Source organism: Pongo pygmaeus, chromosome 9, assembly GCF_028885625.2.
Source record: "Pongo pygmaeus isolate AG05252 chromosome 9, NHGRI_mPonPyg2-v2.0_pri, whole genome shotgun sequence".
Taxonomy (NCBI): domain Eukaryota; kingdom Metazoa; phylum Chordata; class Mammalia; order Primates; family Hominidae; genus Pongo; species Pongo pygmaeus.
Window position 1 is genome coordinate 135,845,727 of NC_072382.2, and position 21,177 is coordinate 135,866,903.

The following is a 21,177-nucleotide window of genomic DNA, read 5'->3' on the forward strand; positions in this document are numbered from 1 at the left end:
GAGGGAGTCCAGTGGACCCTCGTTGCCAACATGGCATAGCTGTGACCATCCTGCCTCCTGGGGGAAGGAGATGTGCCAGCAATGGGAGCTCAGGGCAGCCAGTCCCTGCTCTCAAACCCACACAAGCCTGACAGCCCTCTTGCTAGAATATCTGCTTCACGTTTGCAGAGCTGCGAATATTCTGCACACATTTGAACTCAGCAAAAAGAGAACACAACTCTCTTTTGAGACATTGGCGGGTGTGTGGACTACCCGACCTGCACAAGGGACAGCCTGGCGAGCAGAGCCAGGGGCCCCATGCCCGGCTCTACCTCTTCCGGGCTGCGTCACTGTGAGCGGTTTCCTTCTCAGCCTGCTGATATGACAGAGTTCACAAGCTGTCGGGAAATCATTGCCTTCGTCCGTTCATGAAGCATTATGACGTGGGGACTGAACATGAGCCTTAAAATCAGGCAGCATGCTGACCCTGGCTCTGTCCCTCCAACTGTGTGACTACCGGCAAGCTGCTTAACCTCCCCAACCTCAGTTTCCCCATCTTAGAACGAAGACCAAATGATAAAAGATATAGGTCTCCCACTTATACATATTCTTCTAGGGATGGGAAAGTGGATTTGAAAGAGAAACTATAACCTGTTCCTTGCGAGTCTGTGAGGAGGCTGGCCTGAGACTTTGAGACCCCTCTGTTCCAACAGTTCCCAATACTAACTCCTACGTAGACTCATAGATCCTGCAGCCAGGGTTAAAATCAGCAGCAATTACAAAACCAGTCATTTGTTGAAAACTGCTGTGTGTCATTCTACTCTTTCCCTTTCAAGCCTGAAAATAGAGATGGGCTATATATTTTTTAATCACTAAAATATAAAACAGCATATGCTAAGTGGCATATGATGGAATTGTACAAGCAACACGTAGCCCTGGAGTCCAGGAGGAACTGACTATCCCAGACGCTATAGGAGCGTGCTCCATCCATCCCGTCCCCCACCGACTCAAGGCTCCACTTGACTCTAACCAATTTCCATCTCAGGTAGAAGAGGACAAGCAAAATGCGTTATTAGGAGGATTTTTAAAACTCGCAGACTTCAGTTTTCAGAGGACACATCAGGTCACCCTCAAGCCTTCCATGAGTGAGTTGCTCTTCCCAGCCCCAGTTTAGTCAGCGATGTCAACAAAAGAGTGTCATGGTGGCCCTACAGGGGAAGGGGCCTGGCTCAGAGCTGTGTTCAGATGGGAATGCCAGCAAACAGGGGAAAAAGCAGGGCTTTTATTTTTCTGTTTCTCCTTTTTTTTTTTTTTTTTTTCAGACACAGGGTCTAGCTTTTTTGCCTAGGCTGGAGTGCAATGGTGCAACCATAGCTCACAGTAACCTGAAATTCCTGGGCTCAAGCAATCCTCCTGCCTCAGCCTCCCGCATAGCTGGGAGCACAGGCATGTGCCACCATGCCCAGCTGGCATAGCATTGATCTAACAAGCATCTAGCCAGAATCCAAGTCTTAGCACCTCCCTGGGCTTGTAAGGAGAAATTGTCAAGAATTTTTCTCCCCATTTCAAAGATGAGAAAACTAAAGCACGAAGTAGAAAAAGATGTTTACCCAGGTTTCAAAGAAATTTGAGTAGAAACTTGTAGTGAATACTGCCCATGAAGGCCAAGTAGCTGGGCAGACCCAGGGAATATCTCGAAGGTGCCATCTTCCTCCCAGCCTACAACCCTTCCCACTGAGGGCGAGCTGAAGCTGGACAAGAGGCAGGTACCCTGAGCCAGGCAACAGCTTGCAGGGAAGGAGAAAGAGGAAGAGACCTCTCCCTGGGGAGCCGGCTACTCTTTTGCTGCTAGGTTTATGTTTTTGGAATAAATCACTTGGTATAATAATAGAAATAGAGGCGCTGGAGTGAAACATCGTGACAAGAAGAGTTCCCACTGGCATTGCAATCGATTTTTTTTTTTTTTTTTGGCCCTGATGTCCTGTTGCTCATTGGTGGGGGGAATCCTGACCCGACCAAGGGGAAGGGGAATGGGCTTTCTTCACCCTCAGCTCACTCCACCTACCAGGATAGGGCAGATTCTCTCACCACCATCTTGACCAACCCTGAATCTGACTGTCTAGGAGGAGGTCGAAGCATCCATGAACCATATTTACTTTTGTTTGGTTTTCTTGTGTGTTTGGAAGTTAGAGGATAGTGTTGGAGCTGGAAGGGACGTCAGAGGCTATCTTGTCCAATTCTCTCTTTTTCCATGAGGTTAGGGTCAGTGACTTGCCAACATCATCGAACTGGCTCATGGCGGACCCAGGTCCACACCCGCCTTCTGACTGTCGTTGGATCACTCTTTCCACCACAGCATGCTTACCCCAGAGAGAGGACAGCTGCCTCAGAGCCCACCCATCCATCTGGGGAGATTTCTAACAGATCCAAGGCAGCCCAGCACCTGCCCCGTGCTGTCCCCTTGCTCTCCCAGGTGGACACCGGGTGGCCTCCTTCCTGCCCTTCCCTCAATCTTAGCTGCCCACTTCATCCCTCACCACCCTCCAATGCCCACTTAGGCACCACCTCCGAGGGCTTCCTGCTCCCCTGCTTGACTTGACTGTCGCTCCATTCCCTACCTAAAGCTCCTGTACTTAGGGCCATTGCAGCTGACACGGGCCCATCAGATTGTAGTGAAGCCACTGATGTGCCCACTTGCACGAGCAACCCCTGCTTTAGGTGACAAGGCCATGGCATCTGGCACAGTGCCTGGCAGGCAGGTACACAGCGATGTTCGTTGGGTGGATACAGAATTGCTCACATTGCAGCAGGTGTCTGGCCTGCTGAGGGATGTCTGCCCCACCCCCAGGAACTAGCAAGGCTTCCAATTTCTCCTGAGCCTTCCATGCTCTCCTCCGCCGCGGGGTTAGGAGAGCACCTCCGACGGGGGCGAGAACAGCTGTGCAGCACACGGGAAACAGCCACAGGTGGAGTGGAGGAGGCCCCTTGGAGGCGGTGGCGGTGGGGGAGGGAGGCCACACGCTCCAGATCAGTGGTGGGAGTAGTGACAATGATGAGTCCAAGTGTAAGGAAACGCTAAGTCACCAGGAAAATCAGGAGCCACCCTGGATGCAGGAGAAATCGAGACAGAGAGAAAATGGCTGGTTTGTCTTCTGCAACTTCCTTCAGAGCTTTGCGATCATCAAAAAGGCTGTGGCAGGAAGCAAGGTGGTGCTTCCCCAGGCTTCATGCCCCATGGTGACAGGCCCAACATCCCTCTGTGTGTTCCCCAGGCCAAGGGGCTACACCAGACCCACAATGCATATGACCCTGGAGCCACGCAGGGGATGCCTAACAAAGGGTTGGGGCAGGATTGGATTCAGTTACCAGAGCTGTGCAGCCTACTGTCAGCAGAGCTCCCTGCCTGGAGAAGGCTCCGGCGACAACAGGAAGAGCTAGGAGTTAGACAGCCTGAGTCTTATTCCTGCTGTTCTACCAACAAGCAAGATCTTTGATGAGCCAGTTCATCTCACGAGGTGTCCGTTTGCTATTCTGGAATCCCAAAGGTATATCCTAAATCTATGCTTCCACAGTCACCTGCTCCTCAAGCCTCTGGCCGAGTGCGGTTCTGTTCCCCCACAACCAGGGACTGACACTGCATCGTAAATGCTTTGTACTAACAAGACTCAACAAAGATCTGGTTGTGCCAGGAATTCAAAGTAGTTGGATTCCAGGAGGACCAAGACCCAAATTTGCAAATGGAGGACGTACGGGGAAATCCCTGCAGCCAGGAGCACAGATCTTGGGCTCAGCACGTGCTAACCAGTGGGTCCAGGGAGGAAACAGAACAAGGCCAGCAGCCGAGGCCACCTGGGTCCTTCCTTTCCCTTTCCTTTCTGCCCCTGCGTGTGTGTTGGGGGTGGTGGGGAAGGGGAACTTTGTGATCAAACCTACTAGTAAGACTCTTCCCTCCGCTTCACTAAGTGGTGGAGGTAGCAGGCTAGTCTCTCCTCTGAAAAGGGATCTTCTCCCTAACAGAAGCCAACTGGACTCTAAAACATTGTCTTGGCCGGGCGTGGTGGCTCACGCCTGTAATCCCAGCACTTTGGGAGGCCGAGGCAGGTGGATCGCCTGAGGTCAGGAGTTGGAGACCAGCCTGACCAACATGGAGAAACCCCATCTGTACTAAAAATACAAAATTAGCCGGGTGTGGTGGTGCATGCTTGTAATCCCAACTACTCAGGAGGCTAAGCCAGGAGAATGGCTTGAACCCATGAGGTGGAGGTTGCAGTGAGCCGAGATCGCACCATTAAACTCCAGCCTTGGCAACGAGAGCAAAACTCCTTCTCAAAAAAGAAAAATAAATAAAAAACGAAACACTGTCTTCTCCATTTTCGTTTTGCCCTCCGTATAGTGGCAGCTCAATCTATATGCTGATTTTTGTTGTCCACGCATCAAATGGCAAGAGGCTGCAGCCCACAAATGCTAACTGTGCAGGAAGCTTCACAGGACAGAGTTTGTTTATTGTTCTGCAGCTGGTAGAGGCTGAAGGACATTGGAAGAACTGGGCTTCTTGGGGCTGAGATGGGTGCTTATAGGCCTTCAGCCCCTCCCACCAGGGAGGAACATACCTCTAGGGAGATGTGAAAATTGGGGTTTTATTTCTAATGACCTCCATGGTAAAGGTCTTGGTTACCTGGTTCCCCACTCTGACAGTTGTCAGAGTTCCTGCTGCTAATGGAATGTTCCAGATGTATCTGCAGGGAACAATTTTGACAGGCCTGAATCCCAGACCTGCTTCAGGATGCTCCTGAAAAAAATAACCTTTGCATTTTCCAATTGCACCACAAACACTGGAGAATGGATAGAAAGTGCTGCATAAATTGTTTGCACCTGGTGAACAGGCCAGCTTGCGGCAAGAGTCCCTGGAAGGGTCAGGTGGTCAGGCATGGTACCAGGCAGGAGAGAGCAAACAAGAACATGAAAATGGAGAGGCAGCATTTCTGGGTGAGGTTGGCGGAATCCCAGTCTCTGTGTGGGCCACCCCAGCTGTGGGTCCTCACAGGAGCTGAGGAACCTGGGAGCTGTGGTCTGTCTGGGAGCGCGCTGCAGGCTCTGGCTGAGCGTCCTTGAGGATAAAGAAGGAACATGCCTAACTTTGCTCGTTTGCATTTCATATCCATCATCTCGATTTTGCATTCTGGCAACTGTGCAAAATCTAATCTTCGCTCTTCTTACTGGTCAAGTGTTCTTACTTCTCCTTTGAGGTAGAGAAAAGTTGAAAAAGAATTAGAACTTCTTTTAAGGCACATGCATGGCGTTGGGTTGGATGAACCCATCCAAGATCTAGCCCCAACCCCATGACACAGTCCACCCTCCCTCCCTCAGACTGACCACACAAAAGCAGCTGGACCAGAGCATCTTTACTATTCCAGACTCAGCTCCCCCAAAAGCCCACTGCGTCCTGACTTCCGCTAAGACCCTGCACTCAAAACAAAGCAGTGCCACCGAGGTCTCCTCAAAAGCCATTGGGCGTTTTCAAGGTATGTGTACCTAGGCGCCTTCCCCCAAAGTGTAAGGTCAGTTGCCAATAGGAAAACAGCCTCTTTAATTAAATATTTACTGTGTATATTGTGTACGATTTTATACTATCTGTATATGTGTGTGTGTGTGTGTGTATATAGGCAAAATAATATTTGGTGACTTGCATCTTCATTTCACCCACCTTACTATCCCTGGTGACAGCTGTACATGACCCACGCTGGCTCTTCTGACCCTCAGGTCTTCTTGCTTATCTTTGGAATAAAGAAGAGAGGTGAAAAATGTGAATGCAGCCTCTTTTAAAACACTTGCTCAGTGTGGCCTCTCCCAGGATGAGGTGTTGGTTGCTCCCATCCCAGGTCTAGTCCGGGCTCTGCTAACATTTCACAAACACTATCTCTTTGAGTCCCCATGAAGTAGGTAGTTTTGTCCTCATTGTACAGACTTGGAGAGGTTGAGCAGCTTGCCAGAGCTGGGGAGTGCCTACTTGGGGCTGAAATCTAGGTCCCCTTAACTAGAAAGCCTTAGCTTAGCGTCTTGCAGTGGAGGAGCTCCTGACCCCCACTTCTGATGGAGTGCATCGGAAGTGCTTTGAGTAGGGCTGGGCGCAGTGACTCACACCTGTCATCTCAGCACTTTGGGACACCGAGGCGGGTGGATCCCTGAGGTCAGGAGTTCGAGACCAGCCTGGCCAACATGGCAAAATACCGTCTCTACTAAAAATATAAAAATTAGCTGGGCGTGGTGGTGCACACCTCTAGTCCTAGCTACTCAGGAGGCTGAGGCATGAGAATTGCTCGAACCTGGGAGGCAGAGGTTGCAGTGAACTGAGATTGCACCACTGCACTCCAGCCTGGGCTACAGAGTGAGACTTCATCTCAAAAAAATAAATAAATAAAATAAGTGCTTCACGTGTCCAGGGCCCCGACTCCCAGAAAAGACCCTCAACCTCTTCACGTTACCGCTGGACCATTAAAGGGTTAAAACATCTTTGATCCGGAGCCTTAGCTGCTCATCCTTCTGTTTTAAGGGCCTCTGAATCATTAGCCTTTCCAAGCAGCCTCCCTCTGCCGCCTGAGGCAGGTGAAGTGGGAGAGGGGAGCGGCCCGCCTGGGTCCTGAGTCAGCGCTGACTCCCCACGCTGTCCTCCACAGATTAATCACCTCCAATTACAGCTTCTGACTGGGCACGAGTCATTCCCAGCGGCGCCTCCTCGGGCCGACCCTCGCCCCCCTGCGAACAGGCTGCCTATCCGTCCAAGATGCTTGCTGTACTTCCCAGAGCCCCAAAAAGGTACCCCGGCAGCAAGTGACTCAAGGATGAGGACCCACCCTCTTCCCCCTCACCATCTGCTCTCAGCAACATGAGTCTTCTGGGGGCAAAAAGAAAAGAGGACATGAAACTCCTCCCTTCCAGCAGCCTACAGAGGCCTGTGCACCCTTCCATTAGCAGGTTGGATAATTCTTCGTGGTGTTTATCCTCGGCAGTGACTAATAAAGCTTGTTCTCATTTCCACTAATCACACATCCTCATAGAGAAGAGTGACACACACTTGGTGTGGCTCTGTGACACCCCTTGGAGAATGTTCCATGGCCCACCCAGCCTCTTCTCCTCGCTGCCCCCTCTGGCCTCCCTAACGCTGCCTCCCTTCTGCCCCTGCCAATGAAGCTGGGGCCCAGCTGCCTCGGTGGAATTCCTAAGCATCCTGCTCTTGGCTGCTGACCCGGGCACATGGGCACCCAAGGGCATTATGCCATCTCCCTCCTCAGCGGGTATCACACTGGGCTCCCTGCCCTGAGCTGCCAGCCAAGAGAAGGGCACACAGCCCCGTGGGGCACGAGCGGGGCCTCAGTGCCAGGGTACTGAGTGCATTGCTGTAGTATATGGCACAGTTTACCAAGAACTTTCCCGGTTCTTGGGGCACGAGCCGGGCCTCAGTGCCAGGGTACTGAGTGCATTGCTGTAGTATATGGCACAGTTTACCAAGAACTTTCCCGGTTCTTGGGGCACGAGCCGGGCCTCAGTGCCAGGGTACTGAGTGCATTGCTGTAGTGTATGGCACAGTTTACCAAGAACTTTCCCAATGTTGTTTCATTTGATCTTTATGTAATCAATAGTGCTCACTATACAATCATCCTCTATAGAACATGGTGTTCCCTGGAGATAAGAAAACTGAGGCCTGAAACACGCGCGTAGCCCACCCACACTCAATTAGTAAGTGGCGACGCATGACTATTATGTCATAACCCAGCTCTGGCATTAGGGTCAGAACCCCTCCCCCACAAAAGTCCTCTCTGTATGAGCTTTAGAATTAGGCAGACTCACGGCTGAATGCTATTCTAATTCCACTTTTTATTTAGTGGTAGATACTGTCCTATGCACTTCTCAAACAGTTTCAACTCATTTAACTCCCACCACTGTCCTCTGGGGCAGGAATTATCAGGATCCTTAATTTGCAGCTTTGAGAGTAGAGGCCGGGGTCCCCTAGCTCATAAAGGCTGCAGCTCTCATCTGAGTCTGGCCCAGGGCGGGACTCTTCACCACTCCACTAAGCTACCTGGAGCTTCTCCAACTTCTAACGGCACAAACTTGGACAAGTCACGGAAGTTTTCTTATTGTTCCAATATTCTCATCTTTTCAATGGCAGGGGTGACAGCACCCTCCCCACGGTGCTGTGTGGGGGTTAGATGGGATCGTGAGACCAGAGTATATAAAACACTGAGCTCTGGCCCAGCATGGAGGGAGCACAAGTTAATAGCACACTCGGCCCCCAGGACAAAGCTGCAAGAGGACGGGGGCTGTGAAGGACGGACTGTGTTAGGAGGAAGATTCCCCATCCCCTAGTCCTAGAGGTCCACGGCAAGGCAGATGCTAGATCCTGGGGACTCTGGGTTGCGGCAGACACAGGGAAGCATGCCACCTGCCCCGCTCCCCACCCTGTGCTGTATTCATTCCTCTTTGTAAGCATATCTCTCAAATAGGCCTGGCCAACCAGTCCCTGAGATCATCCTGATTCTAAAAAGCAAAATGTCTGTAATTAAGGTTCTTACCTATTGGGGACCTTAGTCATCTTTGAAAAATCTGATAAAAACTATAAACCATGGTTTCAGAAAAATTCACATATACCCAGGGACACAGGCATACTCTTACAAGTTCAGGTGATCACCAGATCACAAAGGGGTCTGTTGGAGCCTAAGTTTATGAGCCTCTTTTCTGTATAATTAGGAAACATCCTTATAATCTTATCACTAGTATCATGGGGAAAATTGCCAAGTCTTTCCTTTCCTTTTCCTCTCCAACTTCATACCTAGGCTCTGCCCTCCCACACACTCCTACACCAGACCCCCACCCTGGCTTCCCTCACACTGCCCCGGGCCAGGGCAGAAGCTGCAGCGGTGGTGGCAACAGCAACAGCTGTTGCTAAGGAAGCTGAGAATGCAGGGTGGGGGCCGGAGACTGGGCAGCAACCCAGCAGGGCAGCACCCCCCATGCATGTCTGAGCGCCTTGGGCCCTGGAAACGGTGTTCCCAGCTGGCTGCCATGGCAACGGCAGGCTTCGGAGCCATTCATCTCGGTCTGGACAGCTTCCCCTGCTTGCACTAGCGCTTTGTCTCCCTAAGTGGCTAACTGAGGTGTGAAAGGGTCTGTGGTGAGTGGACAAAGGAGCACAAAGGGCAAAAGGCGGGTCATGCGCCCCACACTGAGCAGGCACCCCGGGGGGCTGAGAGGCCAGGGAGGGGGTCTGGGCCAGCTCCCGAACAGAGGGCCTGGCTGCTGGAGAAGCAGCTCAGAACACAGAGATGGCCATGCCTCTCCCAAAGACCTCTGCCTGTGAGCCTCAGCTACTTGCCCAAGAGCCATCCTAGAAAGAAGTACTGGTTACATCCCAGGTAAGCCAGCAGCCAGGTGACACATGGTCACTTCTAGATGTGGTAACTAACTGGATTTTTCCTCAGGCTGACAGGGAGCGTAAAAGGGTGAGAGATTGCGCATGAATGGGAGGGTTCCTAAGGGTGAGAGACTGGGAGTGAATGACTCCTGGGCCTAATTTAAACAAAGCTAAAAGACAGATGAAGTCAGAGGTGAATGAAGCAGATTAAGGTCTTGCCTTCAGCTCAAGACCACCTATCTGGTTGTAGGTACTGTTTAACACTATTGCCATCTGAAAGGACTGTCCTTGGAAGCACTGTCCGTGGGACCATTTATTGAGTGGAGATTAAACGTTGTACCTATCTCAACGTCATCTTCAAAGTGAGATTAAGTACTTGAATGAAGTATTGTCCTCTTTTCACAGATGAGGAAATGGAGACTTCAAGGTCAAACCCCTTTGCCCAGAGACATGAAGCAGAAAGTGATGAAGCCGAGATTTGAACTTGCGCCTGTCTGCCTGCAACTCCCATCTCTTCCTGATGTGCCAGCAGACAGCAGAAGGGTCCAAGGCTGTGTAGATGTGGCCTATTAGCCTCTCAAGTCTAGAGCAACCCCCTCAGTGTGGGGCCTGTCCCTAGCCGCACTTCCTGCCACACCTGTCCTTCAAGCAGCCGCCTTTCTTTAGAACGCCACGTCCACTGTGGTGATCACTCTGCATAGCTGCTTTAAAAACATATGAAGATAACAGAAGGATCTCATCTGCAACCCAGAGCTCTCTGTGCCTGGTGGTGACTCCCAAGAAGCTCCTGTAAGGAAGAGGCCCCTCAAAGAACACACTGAACACAGTGGACCCTCTGCTGCCAAAACAGGAAGGGAAGCATCTCCTGGAGCCTGCTTGGTCAGCTCTGCTCTCAGAAGCTTGGAGGGCAAACAGGGGTGACTGGACCCGGCTGGAATAATGGAAAGAATGAGAACTAGCACTTAGAAGCACCTACTGTGTTCCAGAAATTCTGGTGCATTTATCTGTGTAGCCTTCAAAATAGTCTATTGGGTTGATAGTATTTTTGCCCCATGTTATGGTATAAGAAACTGAGTTCAGAGAGGTTAAGTAACTTGAATCAGGCCATAAAGCACTTAAGCCCAAACTTAACTGGCTCCAACATCTCTATCATTTCTATTCTATCCTCTGACCTCCCCGACACTGTCTGCTCCTTTTGGTCTATTAAAGTCAGGAATCCCCAATTCAGTCTCTTAGCTGGGTGTCCAAGTAGTCCACCTTCCTCCTCAGGGCTCCCTCACCCACACAGCAGATGGGCATCTTTCATCCTGCAGCTATTTTTATTTCTCTTTTCCCATTCTTCTCACCCTCTTGGCTCAGTCCAAGCAGGAGAGCAGGAGTTAGAGCCAGAAGCCAGAACAAGGCTCTCAGCCCATCTCTTCCTCCAAGTGCAGGCAGGAAAGGAGACAGTGGGGTTCCCATCAATGCTGAGTACCAAGGAGGGGTCATCAGGAAAGCCTGCAGATGGGGTCTCGGTCCCAGGCCTGGCCCCATTGCAGGGTGAACCCTCTCCAAACTTTCCTCTGTGATCTCCAATTCCCCGGGGGAAGCTCTGACATCCACAGCGCTTGCCAGGATCATGGGGAAGGTGGGGTTGGGGAACCACACACCCCAAGAGGCTATTATCATTCTGTGGGATGGGCTCTCCGTCTCCGTCTGACTTTTCCTCTCCAGGCCAGAAGTAGATCTCAGGTTCAGCCTGGTTTGGGTGCTCTGTCCCTCTTTGAGATCAATTCTTGGGAGGTAGTTTGCAGTCATTGGAAGAGCTCAGGATTAGGAGTCAGAAGACTTATGTTCTGTTCCCATTTCTGCCACCAACAAGCAAGGTGGGTTGGAATAAGACAGTTTGCCTTTTTGGGCCTCAGTTTCCTCTTCTGTAGTAATTGGGCCAACTAGTCCACTCAGATTCTCTAAATTGCTTCTCTGAGCTCTCGAACTTCCTTAAATGTATTCCACACCTCCCTGCCCCTACTGACATGCCTTCCAACCCCAACAGCCCAATGTTTCTATCCTATCAAGACCCTGCCAAAATACAAAGAGTACAAGGCAGTTGGTTTGTTGGTGTTATGACTTCTTTTCTTTTTAGGCAAGAAGTCAAATTTATATTGTACCTCAATCAGCACCGAAGCTGGAATGCTCAAGTCTCCTACACAATGGCTTACATAAAAACAGCTCACCTCTCATTTCTCTCTCTCTCTTTGTTCTGCTCTTTTCCCATCACTCGGTCAAGTAATATCTATTAAGTGGATATGTCTGCAAGGCACTGCGCAGAAATGTAATCCAAAATGACAAGGTCCTTGTCCAAGAGGAACTTAACAATTCCACAAGGATCCAGCACAGATGGGAGCTTAAAGGCAGCCCACTGCCCTCATGCAGGGGGGAAAGATAAAGGATTTTTTTAATGCCTTTTACTGTTTTAAAGTTTCTTTTACCTACTTCAGTTGTTAATTTTATAGTGACATCATGTTTTTGGTGTCTGTCTTTGAGTGTTGAGCCTGTCTTCTGTCTTCTCAACCAGGGAGGAAGTCAAGCTGCTCCAGACATTAGCACTCCACTTCACAAACTCACCACCCATGCTCTCTCCTGTGGGGACCTCAGCTTTGCACCTGGATGTGCCAACCTGGCTCCTGCATTTCAATACCCAAACGCAAGAGTCTCAGTGCAAGGGCTGTAACATGCCAGCAGTGTCTGTACAAGCAAACGATGGCACTCATAGCAGATGGAGGGCGTGGGGCAGTGGAGCTGTGCCTTCCCCTCTCCTGAGGCCCCTGGGCTTCGAGCAGTCTTCATGCTCCTGAGTTCTTTCTCACAATTCCCTCCTAAACCTCTTAGAGAGTAAATGCTGCTTGCCATATCCTCTCTTCCTTTAGTCTTGACGCCTAAATACTCCACATCTGCTCCATAAATAATAACTTCTCTAGAGCTCTTTATAATTTACAAAGGGCTTGCACGTGTAGTTTCTCATTTAATCTTCTCAACCATCCTGAAGGACAGGGTTATTATTGCTCCTTCTTTACAGATAAGAACCTGAAGCTCAGGGAGATTTAGTGAGGGGCCCAAAGCCTCACAGCTGGACCCAGCTGAACTAAGCTGGGACTTAACCGAGCTCTTTCGGCTTCTACATGAAATTAGAGGGAGAAACTGCTTCTCCCCACTGAGTTCTCTCCTCCCCTAACGTGTCACATCCCCTGCACCTGGTGTTCTGGGAGGCTCACATCTCAAGCTCTCTCCTGGACTCCTTATACTGCCAGAGCCCAGAGCTCCAGACACAACAAGAGGGGGTTCCACAGAAGAGGGGGAAGGAGAACAGATAAAAGAGAGCCAAGGGCACCTGCTGCTCACTCCCGACCTGGGGACCAGGCAAAGTGGCCCAGGCCAACATTAGAGTCCTCTGTGTGGGATCAAGGGTTTAAAACACATAGTGCGGCTTCAAGGGTTTCTTACGGTTGATTTTTTTTTCCTGGACAAATACAAAGAAAAACGAAGAAAAAATTAGGACAATGTCCCAGGAGCCTCAAGTAAAAACTAGGAAGCAGCTGGCGGTGGAGGAAAAGCCACACCAGGAAGACAGAAATGGAGTCTCCAGGCCGGCTGTGGCGTGTTTTTAATGGAGGCCGGCTGTGGCGTGTGTTCGACGGAGGCCGGCTGTGGCGTGTGTTCGACGGAGGCCGGCTGTGGCGTGTGTTCGACGGAGGCCGGCTGTGGCGTGTGTTCGACGGAGGCCGGCTGTGGCGTGTGTTCGACGGAGGCCGGCTGTGGCGTGTGTTTCATGGAGGCCGGCTGTCGCGTGTGTTTCATGGAGGCCGGCTGTGGCGTGTTTTTAATGGAGGCCGGCTGTGGTGTGTGTTTGACAGAGGCCGGCTGTGGCGTGTGTTTGATGGAGGCCGGCTGTCATGTGTGTTTGACGGAGGCCGGCTGTGGCGTGTTTTTAATGGAGGCCGGCTGTGGCGTGTGTTTGATGGAGGCCGGCTGCAGCGTGTGTTGGACGGAGGCCGGCTGTGGCGTGTGTTCGATGGAGGCCGGCTGTCATGTGTGTTTGACGGAGGCCGGCTGCGGCGTGTGTTCGATGGAGGCCGGCTGTGGCGTGTGTTTGATGGAGGCCGGCTGTCATGTGTGTTTGACGGAGGCCGGCTGTGGCGTGTTTTTAATGGAGGCCGGCTGTGGCGTGTTTTTAATGGAGGCCGGCTGCGGCGTGTGTTTGACGGAGGCCGGCTGTCGTGTGTGTTTCATGGAGGCCGGCTGTGGCGTGTGTTTGATGGAGGCCGGCTGCGGCTTGTGTTTGATGGAGGCCGGCTGCGGCTTGTGTTTGATGGAGGCCGGCTGTGGCGTGTGTTTGATGGAGGCCGGCTGTCGTGTGTGTTTCATGGAGGCCGGCTGTGGCGTGTGTTTGATGGAGGCCGGCTGCGGCTTGTGTTTGATGGAGGCCGGCTGCGGCTTGTGTTTGATGGAGGCCGGCTGCGGCTTGTGTTTGATGGAGGCCGGCTGTGGCGTGTGTTTGATGGAGGCCGGCTGCGGCGTGTGTTTGATGGAGGCCGGCTGTGGCGTGTGTTTGATGGAGGCCGGCTGCGGCGTGTGTTTGACGGAGGCCGGCTGTGGCGTGTTTTTAATGGAGGCCGGCTGCGGCGTGTGTTTGACGGAGGCCGGCTGTCGTGTGTGTTTCATGGAGGCCGGCTGTGGCGTGTGTTTGATGGAGGCCGGCTGTGGCGTGTGTTTGACGGAGGCCGGCTGTGGCGTGTTTTTAATGGAGGCCGGCTGCGGCGTGTGTTTGACGGAGGCCGGCTCTGGCGTGTGTTTCATGGAGGCCGGCTGTGGCGTGTTTTTAATGGAGGCCGGCTGTGGCGTGTGTTTGACGGAGGCCGGCTCTGGCGTGTGTTTCATGGAGGCCGGCTGCGGCGTGTGTTTGACGGAGGCCGGCTGTCGTGTGTGTTTCATGGAGGCCGGCTGTGGCGTGTGTTTGATGGAGGCCGGCTGCGGCGTGTGTTCGATGGAGGCCGGCTGTCATGTGTGTTTGACAGAGGCCGGCTGCGGCGTGTGTTCGATGGAGGCCGGCTGTCGTGTGTGTTTCATGGAGGCCAGCTGCGGCGTGTGTTTGACGGAGGCCGGCTGTGGCGTGTGTTTCATGGAGGCCGGCTGCGGCGTGTGTTTGACGGAGGCCGGCTGTCGTGTGTGTTTCATGGAGGCCGGCTGTGGCGTGTGTTTGATGGAGGCCGGCTGCGGCTTGTGTTTGATGGAGGCCGGCTGCGGCTTGTGTTTGATGGAGGCCGGCTGTGGCGTGTGTTTGATGGAGGCCGGCTGCGGCATGTGTTTGATGGAGGCCGGCTGTGGCGTGTGTTCGATGGAGGCCGGCTGCGGCGTGTGTTTGACGGAGGCCGGCTGTGGCGTGTGTTCGATGGAGGCCGGCTGTGGCGTGTGTTTCATGGAGGCCGGCTGTGGCGTGTGTTTCATGGAGGCCGGCTGTCGTGTGTGTTTCATGGAGGCCGGCTGTGGCGTGCGTTTGATGGAGGCCGGCTGCGGCTTGTGTTTGATGGAGGCCGGCTGTGGCGTGTGTTGAGCCCTCCCTGCAGAAGAAGAGGTGTGTCGACCCCACAGCTGCCTAAGTGTCCCAGAACGAGGCCCCTCGTGAGTCTGCAACGGCTGGGAAGCAAGCCTGCCACAGGTATACGTGGGGTGGGGGCTGAGCCTACAGCACCCCCAGTGTTCATAAGGGAGAGGTGCGTGGGAGCTCCCTGGGGGCTCAGACCAGGGTCAGGAGCTGTGGAGGAGAACTGCCACCATCCTGCTCCTGGCTACCTCGAGCCTGCACTGGCTCCTTTGGCAGTGAGAAGACAAATGCCAGGTGGGGCTTAGGAGGAGGCCGGTGGGGAGCATGGAGAGGTCAGTGGATGAGAAAGAGGGGAGGGGACTGGGGCAGAGGAAAGGGCTGGGCCCCCAGGATGAGGGGGAAAGGCAGGCAGGTGATCTGCAGGTGGGAATGAGAGAGAAGATGGGAGCAGAGAAGAAACCATGAGGCCAGATAACTGGGCAGAGAAAGGAGACGGAGAAGCCACAGGGGCTCAGGGAGTGACTTGACATGTGAGTTCACCTGTGAGGGCAAGCACCCCAGTCCTCTCTTCCTAAAGGCTGGTGGAAACAGGTGGCAGAAGGTGCCTGATGCCTGCCACTCATGCCCTCTCCTGCCTTCCCCCGTCTCCCTCATCTCTGTACCCTCCCCTGGGGGCTGAGCCCAGGTTCTGCTCTGCTTCTCAGTCCTCTTGTCCCTCAGCTGCCACTTTCTGCGTATTTCCGGACTCTTTCTGTTCATTCACCTGACACAGACAAGCGTTGAAAATTCAGAAGCCAAGTTTCTGATGCCAGCTCTGTTCCTCAAATGCTGGGTAGCACTGGTGGAGTGCCTTCTAGTTTGAACACCACAGCTGCTTCATTGATACCCCTCCCACGGAGTTGTAAGGGGATAATAGAGCAGATGAAAAAGGACTGTAAAAGCACCAAAGGATGAAGACGCTTTGGATCCTACGTTTATTTCCAGGACTGAAGCCCTCAGGTTTCTTTAAGGGGAGACGTCCTTGTCCTCGTCCTTGTCCTTGTCCTCCTGTGTACCATGGCTTGTGCGGTGGGCCTGACACACCTTGGGGCTGCCTTGTTTCAAGTCAGAAGAGGAGAACTTGTAGAGTGAGCCATGCTTGGGAGGAAGGTAGGTGGGCTCACCAACATCCTCTACACAATTAGTACAGACTGTGATCTGAGGTGACGTCCTAGAGCTAGAGGCTAAGAAGTCTCATGCCTGAAGCAGATCTAGGCATTTGACACACAGAATAAGCTAGGTGGGTTTTCAAGGAGCTGCTGAATATGCATGAGAGGCAGCAAGAGAGAGAGCAGGAGAATGAACACGGGGGAGATGCAGAGAAGCAACAGAGGCATGACTGATAAGGGCAGAGGAGGAAAGAAGGTCTCAGAGACCAGGGCATGAATGTAGTTGGACAGAGACAGGGAGAAGGATGGGGAGAAATGAGGAGCAGGAAGAAGATTCCGAGAGAAATAAAGAGGCCGAGAGGAGCTGAGCCAGGCAGCCGGTGGAGCAGGCAGATGGAACAACAGAGACAAAGAACAGAGCCACGGAGTGGGCACACAGCAAGGCCTGGCAGCCAAGCCCTGTGGGTTTGGTGGGAGCAGATGCTTATATGGGAGCAGCAGCTGATGGCCCCCAGCACGTGCATCCTTGTTGACTCCAGGCCCAGCACAGCCTCCTCGGCAGCCGGCCTTAGCCTGGAGGAGCAACCGTGGTCCAGAGAGGCAGACGAATGGCGGCCCTGCCCCGTGGGGGCTCCAGTTCTTCTCCATCCTCCTCCAGGCTCCGCCCACCTGCTCCGTCTGCATCCCAGGGCCTCGTGAATCCCAGGGAAGCCATGAGCTGCCACATCACGCCCGGAAGGAAGCAGGCTGCGTTGGAGGGGTGAGTGTGAACCGCTGCAGTGTGCTTAGCTCTTCCTCGGGTGGGAGCATGTGCAGGGGTGTGCACGCTGTGGGAGGGGCGAGAGGGGGAGAAACGTCTGGGCTGCATAGGAACTAGCGCCAAGAGGCTGGGACGAGGCGGGGATGGGGACAGATCCCCGGCACCACTGCTGGCACAGCTGCCGTGCCCAGACCCCTCTCCACCCCTGGCTGCCTGGATGTGAGCATCTGCAGCCCCTTGCCACCACCCAAGCCACCAGACTGCCATAGCCTCCTCTGAGCGGAAAGGATCTGAGTGGACCCTAGTTTTTGGGTCAGAGGAGCCTTGGGCCTTCCTTGACCTCATTCTCTCCAGCTGCTACCCACAGGCCATTTTCCCATCACTCTACAACAGTCTGGTGTGAGTGGTGCCCCCACCCCAAGAAGCTCAGAAGGGCCGGGGAGAGGGAGGTTTCCACCAGGACCCAGCCTTCGCCCCAGTCCAAAGGCAACTCCCACACTGCCCTCCACACCCGCTAAAGCCCCTCCACGAAGGACATCCTCAGAACACTACAGGGACACCCCGACATCAGGCTCCCCACTGTGCCTGGGGCAGTCCTCGCTGGTCCCACACCCAAAGTCAGGGGTGCCTGCCAGTGGCCCAAAGTGGACAAGAGGCAAGCCCTGGGAGGGAAGAGGGTAGAGGGGAAGCGGGTGGGGAGGACAGTGTCGACTGCAGGCGCAATCCGAGCAAAAGACAGGCACCACAGGAGCCAGATGGCCAAGAAGAAACAGAAGTTCAGTAGGAAGAGACGGATAAACAGCAGACACCAAGCAAGCAGCCAAGCATATGCTTTGCAAGCAGGCAACACAAGCACCCAGTAGGGTTTGGGGGGTGGGGAGGGTACATGAGCCCACAGGGAGGGGGACATTAGGTTTGCTGTGGGCTGACTCTGCCTGGTTAGAATCAGTGATCTAATCCTTCTCCATGGAGCCTCAGAAAAATGGAGCTGCAGCCAGTGCTGGCAAGCAAAAGCAGCATTTGGCAGGATGGAAAAGTGCTTATGCCGGTGCCCGAGAGATTGGTCTCTGGTAGAAGAAACATAGCCCCAGACTTGGAAGCCTCAATAGCCAGGTGCTGTCTCCAAGACTCAGAGCAGAGACCCCTAAAGCTGAAGCAGATTCAGAAGAGGAGCAGAGGACTGCCTCCCGCAAACCCGGGAAGTCCTTGAGCCCTGCAGGTGCCGGCTTTCCCTGCTAATGAAGCCCATCTAGGCTGGAGCCCTCAGTCTGGGTGATGTCATCCTTTTGAGCTTCAGGCAGGCAAGGGGTGGAGCCAGGCTAGAGCTTTGCAGAGTTTGCAGGCTCCACCCCCGACTGGTCTGACTTCTGGGCCCTGTCTACCCAGCTCCCTCTTGGCCACGGCTTCCTGGCCAGCCCTGCTGGAAACCGGAGCTGCTGCAGAGCTGGAGGAGGGAGGGGGTCAGCCAGAGTCACCTCTGCAGAGAGCAGGGCCTGGCAGGGGATAGGCTTCACAGAGGCCCTCTTCCACCCATCCATGCTTGTTCCCACATTCACTTCAGGGAGCCCTGAGGTTTTATGGGAACCCAGGGTCCTGGGACCCCAGCCTCAGCCTCTCCCCTCCACCTAGCATGTCCAGAAATGCTCATCTGCAGTACCAAGTACCAGGTGTCCCAATGGAATTTCTTCTCTGAATACCACTCTGGGGAGGAATAAAACTGAGGGAGATAAGCACCACCCTGGGTTTGTTCGTGCTGAGCTAAAGGAATAAAGGCTCTGCACTGAATTGCAGCCTGTTCTAAGCCCCAAGGCCAGCCAGCCCTCCTGCAGAATGGTGCCTTCACCTCTCACATGCTCCTGCTGGACATAAGCCAGCGCTGTGCCAACTGCTGGCCTCCCTCCGATGCTGGCATTGGCCCCAGCTTCCTGCCTCCCCTCCTCCAGGACTACCCTAACCCGCACCAGCCACCATGGCTTGAAGCATTGAGGTCTGTGGACTAGACAAAAATGTGGTCTTCCTCTGCCCATCATAGATGTGTAGGTGCTATTGGGGGTTTCCTCTGACAGCCCTATGCCTATCCAGGGTAACACAGGTGCAGGAACCAGCCCCGGCTGGTCTGTGAAACTCACCACACCACAGGGCCTCTTGTTTGGACTCAGCTGCTTGGCACAGCCCCAGTGCCCAGGAGCAGAGAGGAGCTTTCCCAGGTGCAAGCCCTCAGAAAAGCCTGGGAGCCAAGCCTCTGTGTGCCCACGTGCCCAGGGCAGATGCTCCGCTCAGTGCCAGGGCCCTCTTAGCCCTCCCCAAGCCGTCGGCTCTGTAGCCGTATGTCTGGGACAGACAAAAGTGAGGATGAGGGTGACACTGGCGGAGGAAAGGAGCGGGTGAGATTTCTACTGCGATTCATGAAGCCCTGGACTAGGGCCTCAGCAAGACCGACCGGCACAGGCCTGATTCACAGCAGGAAAATGCTGCCCCGACTTTGCCAGCTCTTGACACACCCTGATAGCCTATAGCATCATGCATATTACACTTTGTAGTCTGCTTTCTTAGATGTTGAATTGTATTCCCACAACATTGCCATAATGGAGATAAGGCAGATAGTATTTTAATCCATTTTATGGATGAGGAAACTGAGGTAGGATTTGAACATCTAGTTCTGGAAGGCCTCACAAGGCATGTGAAGGCATGCAAAAATAAATGAGCAAAATAGCGTGTTATGAAGCCAGTTAAGCTGACAGCCCAGGCTCCCAGAGGCCTGGTATCACCACCCTTCCCTACATCACACGGTTTCCCGTGCTCAACTCAGAATGAAGAGACACGGCGGTGGCTAGGGGCAGAGGTTCTCCCCCACGGACAGCTGCTTGAGGAAGGAGTGAGGAAAAGAGAGCAGACAATTGTGTGATGAAGTGGACTGTCGCCTGGCCTGTGTGCCTGGGACCTGGGCATGGCCCACACGTGCAGACGGTGTGAAGGCTGTTGTTTCTGTGTGCACATGTGTACATGTCATGTAGGATGTGTATTCTGTTTTTAGGCCTGTCCATATGTAGATCCATTGTGTGTGTTTATATGGATGTGCTAGGAAAGGGCATATTATGTTCCAGCTAACTGTATCTGGTAACATGTATGGATGGCAAATGCGCGGACCTGAAGGATAGAAAAGGAAGATGAGGATGGTTATGTGGAAACATGAGCAGGGTCTGTACATGTTTGCTGGATGACTGTGAGAGAAGCATTATACATACACATTCAATAATCCGCTTGTGAGGCCGGGCTCGGTGGCTCATGCCTGTAACCCCAGCACTTTGGGAAGCCAAGGCGGGCGGGTCACTTGAGGTCAGGAGTTCGAGACCAGCCTGGCCAATGTGGTGAAACTCCATCTCTACTAAAAATACAACAATTAGCCAGGTGTGGTGGCGTGCGCCTGTAATCCCAGTTACTTGAGAGGCTGAGGGAGGAGAATCTCTAGAACCCAGAAGGCGGAGGTTGCAGTGAGCTGAGATGGCGCCATTGCACTACAGCCTGGCCGACAAGAGCGAAACTCCGTCTCAAAAAAAAAAGTGCACGTGAGCATAAGCTTGTGGGTGTGGGTGCACAAGCGTGGACTGTGTGTAGCGATGGCTAAGTGTGTAAAGAGCTTGAGTACCAACTATAGAAGGGCATTTCCTTGCGGGGGGGGGTCCCTGCTGAGACGCCAACTCAGGTGCTTCTGTGCCTTTCTTGCAGTGGGGTTCTTACAGGGCCGTCCCACGAGCCTGCTCAGAGCCAGGCAGCCCCCGCCAAGCCTGCGCCACACTGCAGCCCCTCCTTCTCCATCCACGCTCCTCCCAATTCCGCAGAAGACCCGAAACCTCAGTCCCGAGCAGATCAATTGCCGCTAATAACATTTAAATTCTGGCCTGGAGGTGCTGAGACGGCCCTGGGAAAGAAGGAAAAGGTGGCACGGATTTCAAAGCAGGGACTTGGAGCTAACAGATCTGATCCTTCCGAGCCCGCAGGCTCCAGCCCCGCACCCCCAGCCCCAGCCCCACCGCCAAGCCGAAAACCCAATCCTGGGCCCACCCGTTTGCGTGGATGCCACGGCTCGGCTGCAAGGCTTCAGCGTGGGAGGGGGTGGGGGTGACGCCAGGGCTGCCCCTCGAGAGCGACACTACCTTAACCCCATTCTCCCCGCGCCCCCCACCCCCCACCCCGCCTCGCTGCAGGCGGTTTTGCCTTCTCGACTCTTCTCCACCCTCCCAACCAGAGGGCCAGGGCAGGGCGAGCGGGGAGGAGGGCGGTGCAGGGGCGGGTCTCCCCC

General features: G+C 53.6%; 1 long non-coding RNA gene across 1 annotated transcript; it reads right to left on the reverse strand.

Moving 5' to 3' along the window:
- Window positions 1-4,462: 4,462 nt before the first annotated feature.
- On the reverse strand, window positions 4,463-8,874 carry LOC134740292 (uncharacterized). The gene is made up of 3 exons (XR_010127672.1): window positions 8,550-8,874; window positions 5,684-5,753; window positions 4,463-5,218 (listed from the first exon to the last, which is right to left on the reverse strand). It is a non-coding gene; the product is annotated as an uncharacterized LOC134740292 (long non-coding RNA).
- Window positions 8,875-21,177: the final 12,303 nt, after the last annotated feature.